This window comes from Lacerta agilis, chromosome 2, assembly GCF_009819535.1.
Source record: "Lacerta agilis isolate rLacAgi1 chromosome 2, rLacAgi1.pri, whole genome shotgun sequence".
In the NCBI taxonomy this organism is placed as follows: domain Eukaryota; kingdom Metazoa; phylum Chordata; class Lepidosauria; order Squamata; family Lacertidae; genus Lacerta; species Lacerta agilis.
In genome coordinates, this window is record NC_046313.1 from 42,486,672 (window position 1) to 42,501,413 (window position 14,742).

Consider the following 14,742-nt stretch of genomic DNA (forward strand, 5'->3'; position numbering starts at 1 on the left):
GCGAGGGACTAAGTCCCCCGCCCACAGGAAGTGGGGAGAGCGGCTCTGCGGTCCACCGCAACTCCTCCCCACGAGGAAGTGGAGCGGATTACTCATACCTGCTGCAACTCAGCATGATTCATGAATTTAGTTTGACCTGGTCTCCTTGTGATCAGCCTCCTCTGTCAGAGTGGTGCTGTTAAGTAGTTTTGGGGCACTTCCAGAAGGGGGCTTAATCTGCAGATGGGTCATTTCAAACAATGCAAATAAGCTGATGGGAAATGTGTGTGGGGGGGGGGGGTCCTTTAAAAAAAAAACTTTGGGGCTTTTCCCAGATTCAAGGAGATGGGGAGGGGGAGGGGTTGGCAATGTTTATTCCAACGACATCATATGGACACTGCAAAAGAAACTTGCATGCATGAGGACCTCCGACACCACAATAAATGTCCATCTGGAAACATTCAAGACTCTGGACTTACTGTTCTAAGTCCTGCCCGATCCACTTTAGATGGTAATGTATTTTACTCCAATTCAGATGGCCTTAAAGGCCAGATTTAGAGGGCAATATGTATTACTTCACTTACTTCAAAATGTAGTAATCCAGCCTTGCTGCATTTGTTACACACACACACACAAAGTCCTTGGTAAATTTTCTGAATTCCCTTCACTTTGGGCATACTCCATAAGTGAATCTGGTTCTATAGAGAGCCAAAAAGCTCCAAACCTCCAAATCAATCACTGTGCTCTTCAAACTGTTACAAAAGTTTTGGGGCTGAAATGTAATTGAATTCTAAGGGAAGTGGGGCGGGGGGGGGGAATGTTAATGTAGTACTTTAAATTAAGTAGGGCTGGGAGGAATTGTCATGCCAATCAGCAGCAGTAAGAGCTTACCACTGATAACTTCATTTTTTTAATAAAAAAATGTAGTGTAAATGTAATAAAAAGCTTTGGTCTTGTCCTAGCTTGGTGAGTGCTGACAGACTGAAAGTCATCAGAAGGCAAGGAGGGAGGAATGAGAATCTTAAGTGCAAGCTTCTGGCACTGAGAAAGACAGAGAGGGGAAAGGGGTCAAGTGGAGCAGCCTTGAAATAGAGCTATTTGGCAACAATCAGGGGAATCTCTGACAATTTCACTGTCATCTTGCTTCCACCATAATTGGTACCATTAGAGTTTTCATCAGCTTTGTTTGTTACTTGCTAAGTCTGGCCTAACATCACCCTGCATCACCCCGCTCCTTTGTAATATAAACCCAGCATATCTTGGCTTTATTTTAACTGATTCTTCTCTAAACATATTCTGATAACCAACAGTCTTCAATGTAGGTCAAGTCCCATATCTATTCTACTTGGGTTCACTCACTTCTCCTCCCAGCCAGAACCACCAGCAAATGGGGAATCTGATGTTGTCATGTGTGACCTATGCTTGCCCAGCAATTTTGTCTGGCCAAGCTTAAAGGCAAGGAGCCCATTACACACCCACAATATAAATATATATGCCAGCTTACTGACAGCCCTCAAAAAGAAGAGGTTTCCTGACGGCCCAATTGAGTAACACCATTTCCTGCCATTTCATACAAAAGGATTCCACTGACTCCCTATGCCTCTGAGCTCTCTAATTGAAACAGGCCTTCTCATAAGCTACTTTATGCTTGGGAATAATATTCTCATCAAATCTGGCCAGGATTCTTCCATAATCATCCATATGATTCCCCCAGTTTGTTAAAAGTTAGTTCTGAAATGTGTGATCCCAGACAATACAGTAAAAAAAACAGGCACAGCCTACTGTTGATCATCACCAGTTCTCTTCAGCACTATGTATTGGTGTGTCATCTAAAGGCTGCAGTCAACTGCCTGTAGTTACATCTCACAGACCTTCCCACCCACTGAATGATCTCTGCAGACTTCCAGACATATCCCCAATCCTGCTTCAGCTCTCCCACTGACTGGCTTCCATCTGGCAATCTTGGCCTCCTTTGAACTTGTCTGCTGTTCGTTTCCCAGCATACCTGCAACTCCTCATCCACTCACTGCTGTTCTTAAGCTACCGTTTCTCAGCTTCCCTTCCAACTGCCTCCTCTAGTGGGGTAGGAGAGCTGCAAATAATGCCAATATTCTTCACACCTGGCAACCAATGCGTGCCTTTGGTTTCAGATAGTACATGGGTAGACGAGTCTAAAAAGCCTGGGACACAAGTGTTGACAGCCCTCTGGCAATTATGGCGGCTCATTTACCAGAAGTAATGTATTTAATGTTAACTCTGGAAGTGTACAGTATGCTTGCTTCTGACCAAACTAAGCCTCCTGGTGTATATTTTGCTCTAGGGTACATGGTGGTGGGGATTACACGGCTTGGGAGTTTGTGGCATGGTAGTCCAACATTCACTGCAGGTTTCAGGAGTGACACAGGAGCGTGTGGCACATCTGAGCAGGAAGAGCCATGACTTTGGCTATGATACAGTGTCTGGGGGTGGATTATCTTAAGAAGGAGCATAGCTCAGAGATAGACCACATCTGTTGTATGCAGAAGTGCTCAGGGTCAGTCCTCAGATGCTGCAGATTTGAAGGAAGGATCTTATCAAGGAGCAGGTTGCAAGACAATTAAGGAATAAAGCAGCCCAGAGCAATTGAGGTGTCAGAGAGAGTGGTATAATGTGTTAGTGCTGCATAGTACAACAAAACAAATCCAATTTACCTCATTTTCCCTCACATAGTTACCCATCACTCAATTATTTCACATTCCAATCTAATTAGTGTTCCTATTAATTATACCTCTTCATGTTGAGAAGCAAATGTTCGTGTCACTTGATTGCAAGATATTTCCCCTTTCCTGGTGTGGGAGGGAGAAGAAACATTAAGGGAATCCAAGGACATGGTTTAACGAGATAAAATGAGTCAGGTAAAGAGATTATCTGAAGTACCAGGAGAAAATGGGTCTAAGTAAAATGGTTGCTGAATATCAAAATATGAAATTGCTAATAATTGCTGGCCCATTGTTATGAGACTGGAGCAGGGCTGCCTTTAAAAGGTTTCAGAATTCCAGTGTCATTAGGCATCCAGCACAATTGAAAGCCCTGTTGCTGACTGAAGTGTGCAGGTTGTCAAAATTATTTAATTCCACTTGAAACAATTTTTGACCTCTAACATCGATAGACTACTTATAGCTGTTCCACATAGGGTTTTTCAGCAATACCGGAGGAAAGGTAGGAAAGACCTCTGCACCATTACCATCAAGGGAATGGAATCAGAACATAGTGTTGAAGTCACACAGCAATGAGCTGGTGCACTGGCCCATGAAAAGAAAAAGAAGGACTGAAGAGAATCCTGATAATCTTTCCGTCCCCACTAAGCCTTGCCGAATGTTCATGATGTAAAGTGATCTTATGAAAGTGCTGCCACTTGGCAAAAATTACAAATCACCATTACCTGAGAGACACTTAAAAAAAACCTGTGTTTCTCAAGCATGCTAACTTCTGGCCACAGGACCATTTTACCATGTGAATATAGAGCAGAGTCAGTTTGTGGCAACTCTTCCAACCAAAAATTTAACATGAGAATTATTTATTTACTTATATATTTCAGAACATATAAACTGCTCTACATTCAGTGAATAACCAAGCAGTGTACAGAAAGAGAATAGAAAACATAATACAGGTGATAAAGAGATATTAAAGCACAAAGCCCAATAACAATTTGAAACTGCAGAAATAAAATAGATTAACTCAGGAAGGCCTGGGAGAAAAACAAAGTTATCAGTAAATGTCAAACACTTAACAATGTTGGGACTTGCTTCAGTTCTAAGGGAACAGAATTAGCACATAGCTTTAGGGGGCTACATCCTTTGATTCCTGTGGGATGTTGGTAGAACATACTAGGAACCATGTGTCTAAGGAAAGGTGCCTGGGAATAAGAGATTAAAGCTGTCACTCCTTCCACACTTACCTGGGAATAAGCTTCACTGAACTCAATGGGTTGGGTTATCACCAATGGGAACAGGTGACAATCTGTGCTTCCTGGGATTCCTAGTTGCTTTGGCCAAGTTGACTAACAGCTATTGAGGGGATATTTTTTATTTTAATAATGAGAGGATTTCTGGCATTTCAAATACAGTAAAATGCTGAGGTTAAAACACTCTGTCTTCCTTCATTATCACGTGGTAAGTAACTGTATACGCAGATGTTATCCACACATGCTCTGCTCTGATCTCAGTCACTATGGCCTAACAATGATAATGTTATGTGATAAGGTGATTTGAACTAAACTGAAGAAGCTATAACTAACATTCAACCTGGTGAATTTCATGTGGGTTGCATCCATGTACATATACTGCCATTCCTTGAGATATTAAAGAAGAAAAGACCCTCCTAAATGAAAGGCAGGACGTGCAAGTGTGACAAAATTGTGAAGGAGTAGGATGGGGATAACTTCATGCACAGTAAAAGGATAACATTGTGCTTCCTGGGTAGCTTATATCTTTAAGGGACTTGGAGGGACTTTTTCATATTCAACAGCCTGACAAAGTGACCTTTCTAAGGATTGATTTAAAGCAAGGAATGCAGATCACATTATTTTGATGCTGGCCTGTAGCTGGAAAGAGCTCTCTTGCTTTTACAGGCTGAAGGACATAATGGAGAAGGAAAGTCACAGAAGAACCCATTGATGGATTCTTAAGCCCTGCTTCACTCAGTAAACCACTCAATTAGTAAGAACCAGGATTGAGGTTGCTCATTTCTGGTTGAACTTGAAACTGCAGAGGGTGGGAAGGGCACTAGTCACTCTGAATGCTATTATGAATGTCAAGTTACACCTGCAATTCTATTCTCCAGGGATAGGGAACCCATGACCTTCCAACTCCTGTCTTCGCTAGACAGCCAGCATTCCCTGTGAAGAGGGATTGACTGTTAAACCACTCTGAGAACTGTAGCTCTGAGAGGGGAGTAGGGGTCTCCTAAGAACTCTCAGAACCCTTAACAAACCACAGCTCCTAGAATTCTTTGGGGGAAGTCATGGCTATTTAAAGTTGTGTCATCGTGCTTCATATGTATGGTATGAATGTAGCCTACGCATAGAATGACCCAGGTCCAGGAGGATGCTAGCAAGGCTCGGAGCTTCAATTGCTCCTGGGTGCTGGATCAGGGAAGATGGACATGGTTGCTCCTACAATTCCTGGTGTGTTTCAGTATGTGTGTAAAGACATACACCATGCCTGTTCACTTGGATTTTGCAAAGGAAGGCTGTATCACTGTCACTATAATCCCCAAGGACCACTGTGTGATAGAATAGAGTGTGAGATTGTGTGAAGAACCATTCATAAACCTGTCACAGCATGTACATGTACATGTCAAAGGAAAGCTGTACAAATGCTGATATCTCCATACCTGGAGCAGTATTTCTTTCCCTTTACTCAGTATCCCAGGGCAGATAGCAGCCCATCTAAGAGAAGGAAAACTCTGTTTCTAAACCTCTGCTGCCTTGTGGCCACACTCATTGGTGAGAAATACTTCAGGAGTAAATTCTGAGGAAAAATCCATACCTGTTGCCTTACATTGACATCTTTGGGAGAAGGAAAAGCTAAGGAGTCAGCCCTACACAAATCTAGAGTGGAGTCTCTAAGATGGTGGCATGGTATCTTGTATACTTCCTTCCAGCAACTCCTGCAGCTATGCTGGTGCAAAATGTATTGCTTTCCTTTCCTTTGGACCACACTAGCAAGTACTTTGGCCACCTCATGAGAAGAGAAGACTCCCTGGAAAAGACCCTGATGTTGGGAAAGATGGAGGGCACAAGGAGAAGGGGACGACAGAGGATGAGATGGTTGGACAGTGTTCTCGAAACGACTGGCATGAGTTTGGCCAAACTGCGGGAGGCAGTGGAGGATAGGGGTGCCTGGCGTGCTTTAGTCCATGGGGTCACAAAGAGTCGGACACGACTGAACGACTGAACAACAAAAAGCAAGTCGGGGAGGGGTCTGGCCTTCTGGGCAGACTTGGACATCCATACTGCCCAGTCTTGTGCACCAGGAAGGCCATTTCGGTGCTGCAGGGGGAAAAAACAATGCAGGAGACAGGAGTTATGAGTTGCCAGTCTCTGCAGCCATAGCAGGCACTCTGATTCTCCAGCGGTTTTGACTTCACTCCCTGAGGCACACTCCATCGTCTCTTGAGACAGAAGGATGCCGGCAACTCAATATCCTAGAAAGAAATAAAAAAACAGACAAAACAATATGTGGATCTATCTATATACAGCAGGAGCTTGGTTGATCCTGGTCAACCTTCAGGGACCCAATCTCCTTGTCACTTGAGGCAGTTGCCTGAATGGTATAGATTTTTAAGCAGCCATTATTGGGTGCTAGTGAACTGCACTTCGAGTGTGTGCGTTTAAAGCGGGTCTTACCCACGACAACATAGCGAGTTTTCCTGACACCTTGTTGTATAACACAACACATTTAGTTGCATCAGTCATGTTTCATTATATCCACGACCCATCCACTGCTAGGAGGAAATTGCTTATCCTTGTTGTGTTCTCACACTAAAGAGCAGCACATTGGGGCCCACTTCCAATTATAAGCTGAAGCTCAGGCTAAATATAGACAGATAGACAGATAGCTAGATACAGATGTAGCTATATCTGTCAGCTGTTTTTTCTTTCCTTGGGGTATCAAGAAAAGAGAAGAGTATGATTGCAATTGTTGTTCCAGATTTTGGATATAGCAGCATTTATGCAAGACCGTCTTCTGAAATAGTATTTCAGACAAAGGACCTGCTTTTTCGTACTGGAAAAAAAAGTTAAAGCAAAGGCTTTTAAGCTGCATTAAAACATTTTAATACAATATGAATATATATTATTGTATTAACTTTTAAAGATGCAATTCACCCTGGGATCATATGGTGAAAGGCAAGTGATAATTTCTTAATTAATTAAAAGGGTGTTAATTTTATCTTCAGTCTTCATATACAGTATAAGCTAATGCCTACATTTTCATGAAAATATTGGCAGTAATACATCTTACTTATGCCGATTTTAATAAACAAGAGAATTAAATACCAGAAATAAATAAGATAGAAAGTAAATATAATATAATGGCAAAATACTACTGAATACTGATTATTATTATTATTATTATTATTATTATTATTATTATTATTATTATTATCATTTTACAAAAACTGAAAGAAACTAATAACAGTAATAAAGCTGAACATCCTGGGACAATCTCACTGCAAGGCATGTGGCCCCTGGGAGGTTACTTTGAAAGGAATGTGGCCCTCAAGTTGATAAAAGTCCCATACCCCTGATGTTTTATTATTATTTATTCAATTTATATACCAGTCTTTATCAAAAATCCCAGGGCAGCATACAACATTAAGAACACATTTTATGGATCACAATAATAAAAAACATAATAAAAAGCATAATAATAGCATAATAAGAAATAATAAAACACACCCACACCCACTTTAACAGGCCATAGATTATTCAATGGCCAAAGGCCTGGGTAAGGAGGAATGTTTTTGCCTGGTGCCTAAAGACATGTAATGATGGTGCCAGGTGAGCCTCTCTAGGGAGAGCATTCCACAAACGGGGAGCCACCACTGAAAAGGCCCTTTCTCATGTTGCTACTCTCCACACCTCTCCAGGAGGGGGGACATAGGTAAGGGCCTCTGATGACAAGTGCAGAATGCCTGTAGAGCACAGAACACATGAACAGGCCTTTTAAAAGCACCTATCATTTGCCTTGCTGTTCTGTCACATTCATAAAGTAATTTGGAACTGCAATTCCAGTTTACTACACCTAAGTTCAAGCATTCTCCTCATAAGAGACCAGAGGGAATATTTGTTTAATTATCAGTGCTTTAAAATCTTTCTCTTGGAATTATGGAAGTTAAAGTATTTTTTTACTGCAAGGTGGAGGAGGGAGCATTATGAGTCAAATCTGTGGATGACAACTTCATTTTTGTTTTGCTGTGTTATACCTAGGGCTGGGTCCATTGCAGAGAGAAAGGATGGGGTCTATTTTTTGCAGTGAATTAATCTGACAGCTATTTAAGACACACTGAAAAAAGAGCAAGTCCTTTTTGATCCAGAGGCTGATTATCTGCACAGTAATTTCAGGAAGACTGTCACAAAGGATGTTCTCTTTTTAAAAATAAAATAGAAGAACACTTCCTTCATGATATGTAATTTGGTACTTTAATTTAGATAACTCAGATTATTTACTGGCAAGTGTTCTAACCAGAAATAAACTGCATATTCATGAAGCCTGATTTACTGTAATCATTTTTTTTTAATGTTCTGCATCTGCAAATACTTTAAGTACTTGAGTTCTGATTCATGGGTAATTATGTGGGCATATCTTATAAGGAACCATGAGGTTGACATTGTGCAGAAAGCTTTTCCAATATGCAGGATTTCTCTAGGGCAGAACTCCAGATTTGGGTGGCTTGACATTCAGCAAGGTCAAAAGACCTTCTGCATGTAAAGATACATTATGGGGAAGCTGTAAGTTTTAAGAGCAATTGTTATAGATCGAAAAGCATGATATCATTGGGTATTGGCTTTCCCCCTTTGCTATACAAACATGTTATTTGGCTAAAGGAGGGGGAAATCAAAGTTTTAATGCTGCTTCATTAACCCGTTAAGTGGAATAATAATATTTGTAGTTAGCAGATGTGCAAACCTAGAAAATAGGCCATCATAGGAGGGAAAGAAAGACATCTACATGATAGGTCATAAAGGAAAGATTGTAAGGAAAGAAATTGTGTTATAGGGAAATCAAGAGGGCACCCACACAATATTTGTTTCTTAAAACTTTTGCACTGCGGACTTTTGTGGGTTTGGTCAACCTGTTTATAGAGCATTCACCCTGATTTGTTTGCACAAACCACCAGCTGTTCATTGAGCATTTATGACTATTTGTTTGCAGGGAGGGTATATGTTGTTGCATCAGGCAATTGTTATTCCACATTTCGCACTGCATTTCCCCCATCACTTTTCTTATCACCAAAAGTTTGAGTTTGCAGGTCAGCAGGTTGGTTGCCCCAAACCTCCCACTGAGCTTTAATTACACAAGCTGCATTTTCTGGTATATGATTGAATCCCACTGGAAAATAGTGACAATCTGGAAGTGTCCTTTACCTCTTAAACTGCATCTGAGCTTTTAGGTGAGTAAAATTGGTGCAGACTCTCAGGAGAGATTAATATGCCAGGGAGCTGGGTGGCTTCTTGGCAATGATTTTATTAGACAGGCTCCTAGAGGGTAGGTTGTTAAAAAGTCTTGCTCCACTATTCAGACATACATCTTGCAGCACTGCTTAGGCACAATCTATCTCTCCCTCATTGCACCACCTGAAGTAGGTCACTTCATTGTGCTGTATGGCGGGCCCAGCTCTGATGCGAGTTGGAGCAGTTATGCTTGTAGCTGCACCTCCCCTTACTTCTCCCCACTTTCCTTCTTTCCTTTCCCCTTTTATTCATTTCTCTTTTCCACTCTCTGTCTTTCCCTGGAGATATTATGCACACAAACATTAAGAGAAAGGGTGAAGGGCTCTATCTCAGTGGGTTAGAGCTTTGTACCTGATAGATCCTAGGTTCAATTCCTGACTGAGCTACGAAAGACTCCTGCCCCCAAACCCTAGAGGGCTGTTCCCAGCCAGTGTAGATCAGGGTTGAGGAACATCTGGCCCCTGGGACTAACTGGACCTGCCAAGCCTTCATATTTGGGCTAGGAAGCCATTTTGGCCAAGCCACACCTAGATGCTTCAAGGCAGCTTGAAAGCACAGCAGGGCTGAAAGGTTCTTTTTTTCCCCCAGGCTAATCACTGGGCCTTGCTAGTACATTGCAAGTCTTGACAACCAGCTGGTCCTTGGGGCTTGCAAAGTGCAGTGCCTTTGCCCGCACAGCCTGGTGTCATTGCAAGTGATGTCCCATCACCACTGTCAGAGACTACATGCCCTGGGAATGACAGGTAGAGTGTTTTTGCATTCAGGTCCTCTTGCGTGCTTCCTACAGACATCTGGTTAGCCACTGTGAGAGCAGAATGCAGACCTAGGTGGGCCATTGTCCTGATCCTATATTATAAAGGGTGGATGGAGCTGCCCATCTGTCAAACTTGGCCCAGAAGTGAGTAGAAGAGATATGGATCTGGCCCACAGGCAATATGTAGAGATGGGCTGTTATGACTCATTACAAGGCAGGTTTCCTATGTTCTGGGTAAAAATGGTTTGGCGCCTGGCCCTCCAAAAATGCGCCATTTTACACAGGTTTCTTTTGTCCTGCTGTTGCCTCTGGTTAAACAAGTTCTGTAGGTTTTTGAAACAATAGAGATTACAGATTATTTGCTAAACCTGTTCACTGGAAATGGAGGTAATGTTACTGCAAGCAGCAACCACTCTTTCAAACTGCCCAGAACTTTCCAAAAAGAAGGCCATTGTTACTGATGATATGACTAACTTAAGTCCATTATTTTCAATGGGTCTGCTTTAAGTAGGCATATGGAATTAGTCCACAAAATGCAGGTTTCTCACCCCTACTTTAAGAGGAGGGGTGTTGAGTGAGTTGTCCCAATGGTGGCTGCATTCAGATAGCACTTTATTCCACCTTACTGGTATTTTCTTACTTGATAATTTTCATGTTTCATATGATCTTTCACGTGATCTGCTTCCAGAAATTTAGTAGGATCTAGTGTAAGTTTAGTGCTCATTTCCATGTTAATTGTTTCTGGTGTGTGTATGTATGTGGTATCGCTTCCCTGGAAAGCCATAATATTGCGGGAATTTCGCTTGCGTAGCAAAATTTTGGGCAGTATTTTGACATATGTCACCGTGAATCACAGGGGAACAAAAGCATGCATGCCCACAAAGTGTGGGAGAGTAGCAACATGTTCAGTGAGATTTGAAACCACCCCCCTCCCCAAGATGAACAGCCCTATCTGGAAATTGGATTCCCCCTTAACCTAGGGATGCTATTTTTATATGTGATCCACCAAGACATCGCCACCTAAGTTACTGCTCATTTCTTGTGCAGTGTCTTCATTACAAAGAAATAGCAGGTTGATTTCATATCATTATTACTTAAGACAGCTTCCCCCAAGCTCTCATTTTTATAACAAATGGAGAGGCGAGGCTGACAACCCCATTACGGCAGTTCAATATCTACTGAAGAAAAACTGCTTCATGCTAGTTTAATAGTGTCCAAGGAACAAATGAATTCTGCTGTTTTGTATTTTTGTATTATTATTATCTCTGCTCACCATCTAAAGGTCTGTTAACCATGCATCGTTAGACTGGCACTCGTTTACTAGAGTCTTGGGAAATCAGGGTAAATGGGGTGAAGGCAATGAGCCAAGTAAAAACCTGGAAAACTTTTTTCTGGGTTTCTAGCCAGGCTTGAAACTGAGGCACCTGTGGGCCAATCTAGTGGACTACTGCTTGTGGTGGAACAGCATAGAATCATAGAGTTGGAAGAGACCACAAGGGCCATCCAGCCCAACCCCCTGCCAAGCAGGAAACACCATCAAAGCATTCCTGACAACTGATAGTCCCCTCTCCCACCAGAAATTTGCCTTTCTTCTTCAAAACTGCCCTACCCCACTCAAAAAAGTTGGCTCTCTGTTGTGAAATTCAGGAATGCGTTTTTTGAAATTCTCCAATGCCCTATCCTCACAGCTTTCGGATTGCAGATACAATAGAGTTCCTATAAATAACAGATACTGTCCTTGTAATAATGAAGAGGTGGTGTCAGTTTTACACATTAAGAGGTGTTAGAGAAACTCCAATATACCCTATAACACACACTCCTTCCCATCTCAATCTTCAAAGTCTCTTTTAATCATTTTTTAAGGGCTCGTGTTTTTTTTAAATCATAGAACAAGTTCAAAAATCCCTATATGTGGCAATTTCACTCAGGCAATCTATGATGGCTTTCTGAACCCGCCTCCCCCCAATATGGTATTTTATGCTCCATAACCTTTATTTATTTAGACTCAATATCTCAGACCGGCGCAGCAATGAAAATCTCTGACTAGGACCTGGGAGACCAGGGTTCAGATCCCCACTTGACTATGAAGCTCACTAGTAACCTTGGGTCAGGCACTGTGCCTCAGTCTGACTGGCGTCACAGGAATATAAATGCATGGATCAATAAAAATAAATGAGAGTGGACATTCTTTTTTTAAAAAAATGAAAAAGGTAAAATGAATGTGAAGAACAAATGTGGGTACATTTACTTGCATTTTCACATTTTTTTCTCAACCTGCCTGTAATTTTTCAGATACTGAGATGCTTGGAAATTTCATTCCACTTATATGGAAGACATCAAAGGTACATGTATCACAAGACAGGGTGGGTCTCTATTGAAAGTAATAAGATGCTTATAGGATGTCCCTCTTTTAAAAATAAATAAATAAATAAATAAATAAGCCTTTAAAATTTGTCAAATATGCCTGCATTTTGGCAGGTAGAATACATGCACATTTCAAGTCCTTTGGATACGAAAGACAAAGTCACAGACATCAGAGCAAATCTCCACTGTCACCACTGGAAAACCAAACATAAATGCCATTCAAATGAAGATAAAATGTATTTGAAAGCAATTAACAAAATGCTAGATGAGGGGGGAAATGTTTCCCAAAAAAATGAAATTGAAAGGTGTTTTGTTTTGTTTATTTAACATTGCATATGCTTAATCCTGAATCTATATCTTAGCTGTGGTGTGTTGGGAAACCTTCGGCCCTCCAGATGTTGCTGAACTGCAACTGTTGTAGCAACTGTAATGCACTGTGCAGGGTGCTAGATTATTTTAACTGTTTTTTATTGCTTCTCTTATTTCTTATATCGTATCCTATTGCATTACAAGTTGCATTCCATAGAATTCAGACTGTAATGCGATAAGATAGAACACAAGACATAAAGGACAGCAATAAAAAGGCAATTGAAAATCAATATGGATATTTAATGAGGACATGCCACAGACCACATGAATGAAGCTTGAGGACCAATGATGGTCCACGGACCACCTTTAGGGAACCCCTGCTCTGTGACACAGGTGCTCATGCATGCTGCATCTAGAACCGTCACCCACTCACCCACCAAATGCATGGGAAGTGTGAGGAGTCTCACAAAGTCAACATGTTGGGCCCGAACTAAAGAACTTTGAGAAACAGTTTACTCAAATCAGTTTTAGGGAAGTGCTATCTGTTCTTTATTTGAACAATTAATAACTTAATGAGTTAATCAGATACACAAATTCCTGGCTGCCGCCACCTCAACAAACCTTTGCCAGCTCTTTGTCTCATCCACAGTGATGAGACAACCATGGGAGTTGTCAACCAGCCACGGGAGTAGGTCAAACTGCAAGGACCTCTTGGTGGTGTCATCCTAAAAGACATCATTTAAAGAAATTGCGTATTTTTTTATCTTCAGCGCAAATATTGATTGATCTGCTTCTTGCTTGGTACTGCAGGCCTTAGGGCCTTCACAGAAAATGAAGCTCTCCAAGGAGATGATGGAGAAGCGAAAGTAGTGTGATAAGTCTGGGGATACAGGGAGGAAGTAGACTGTGAGATCCTTCTAACCCCTGGATCCAGCAAGTGTTAAAATATAAGCCAGACTAGCTCCCCGTGTTGAGGTGATCGCCTGGGTGATGGGCCATTAGGAGAATAAAGGAGAGGGGGCTCTGTGCAAGATGACAAATGGGTAGGGACCCTCCCTCAACTCAGAGATACATCAAAGGACAAAGCCTGAGCTTAGAGTGGGGTGTTTGTGTGATGTGAAAGGAAACCAGCAAGCAGGAGAGAGAGAGAGCAACATTTGATTTCTGTTTGAATCCAAGGCTAAAGCTGTGGGAGAAACAAGACTCCTTTGGGGTGTGGTTGCTGTGAACCCCTTTATCATAGGCTCCCCCTACTTTACAGGGTGGTTGTGATGACAAAGGGGTCATTAGTCTATTGAAGGAAGTAGGAGATGCAAACATTTTGGGGGGGGGGGTTATTTTACAGTGCATTACACTGGGCACAAACTGAATGCACACACAAATAAATCTTGTGGTTCACTATTAGCTCATAAGACACCCCTGTCTTATTTCTTTCATCTTTCTCCCTCAGTGTCAAGAAAACCTGTTCCTGAGGTTCAGACTGTGGGAACTATAATTCTTTGAAATAGAGAGCCTTCACAATGGCCATTTTCTGCCCTTCTAGATAACTGCAATGGATGTAAGAGACACCCAATGGTGTCTCTTACATCCATTGCAGTTGTTAGTGGCCTCTTTTTATTTTTATTTTTTGTAAGAGCCACTGTTCTTCTTTCCTTGCCATGCTTCCTAAACCCAAACGCTTGCGGGGCCCTCTTCCTACTGTCACAACAATCCATTAATAATAATGGAAACACCTTTCAGATCCATGTACTCCCAGAGCTGAACGTGAGATGTCAGTGAGCTTAATTAAAGCTCGTGCCTTTCGTGTGCCTTTCAGAGCCTGTTTTGAAAGCATCGGGGACATTTATTGTCACGATTTATGGGAAGACTCCAAAGAGGTGGATGTCAAGACTGTGTGGGATAGAGAAGAACAAGAGTGCAATGTTTATTGAACTCTTCTGGAGAGTGCTTTTTTCCACCTAAATTTAGATTGATCGTTCCCAGCGCTAGGGGGGGAAATTCCGATGCTAGAACGACACTGCCATCTGCAGGGAAGAGCCAGGAAAGGCAAGGACTCGAGAAATGAGTCAGGCAAAAAGCAAATGGATAGGAGAAGTCGCAATGCAATATATTGTTTTGT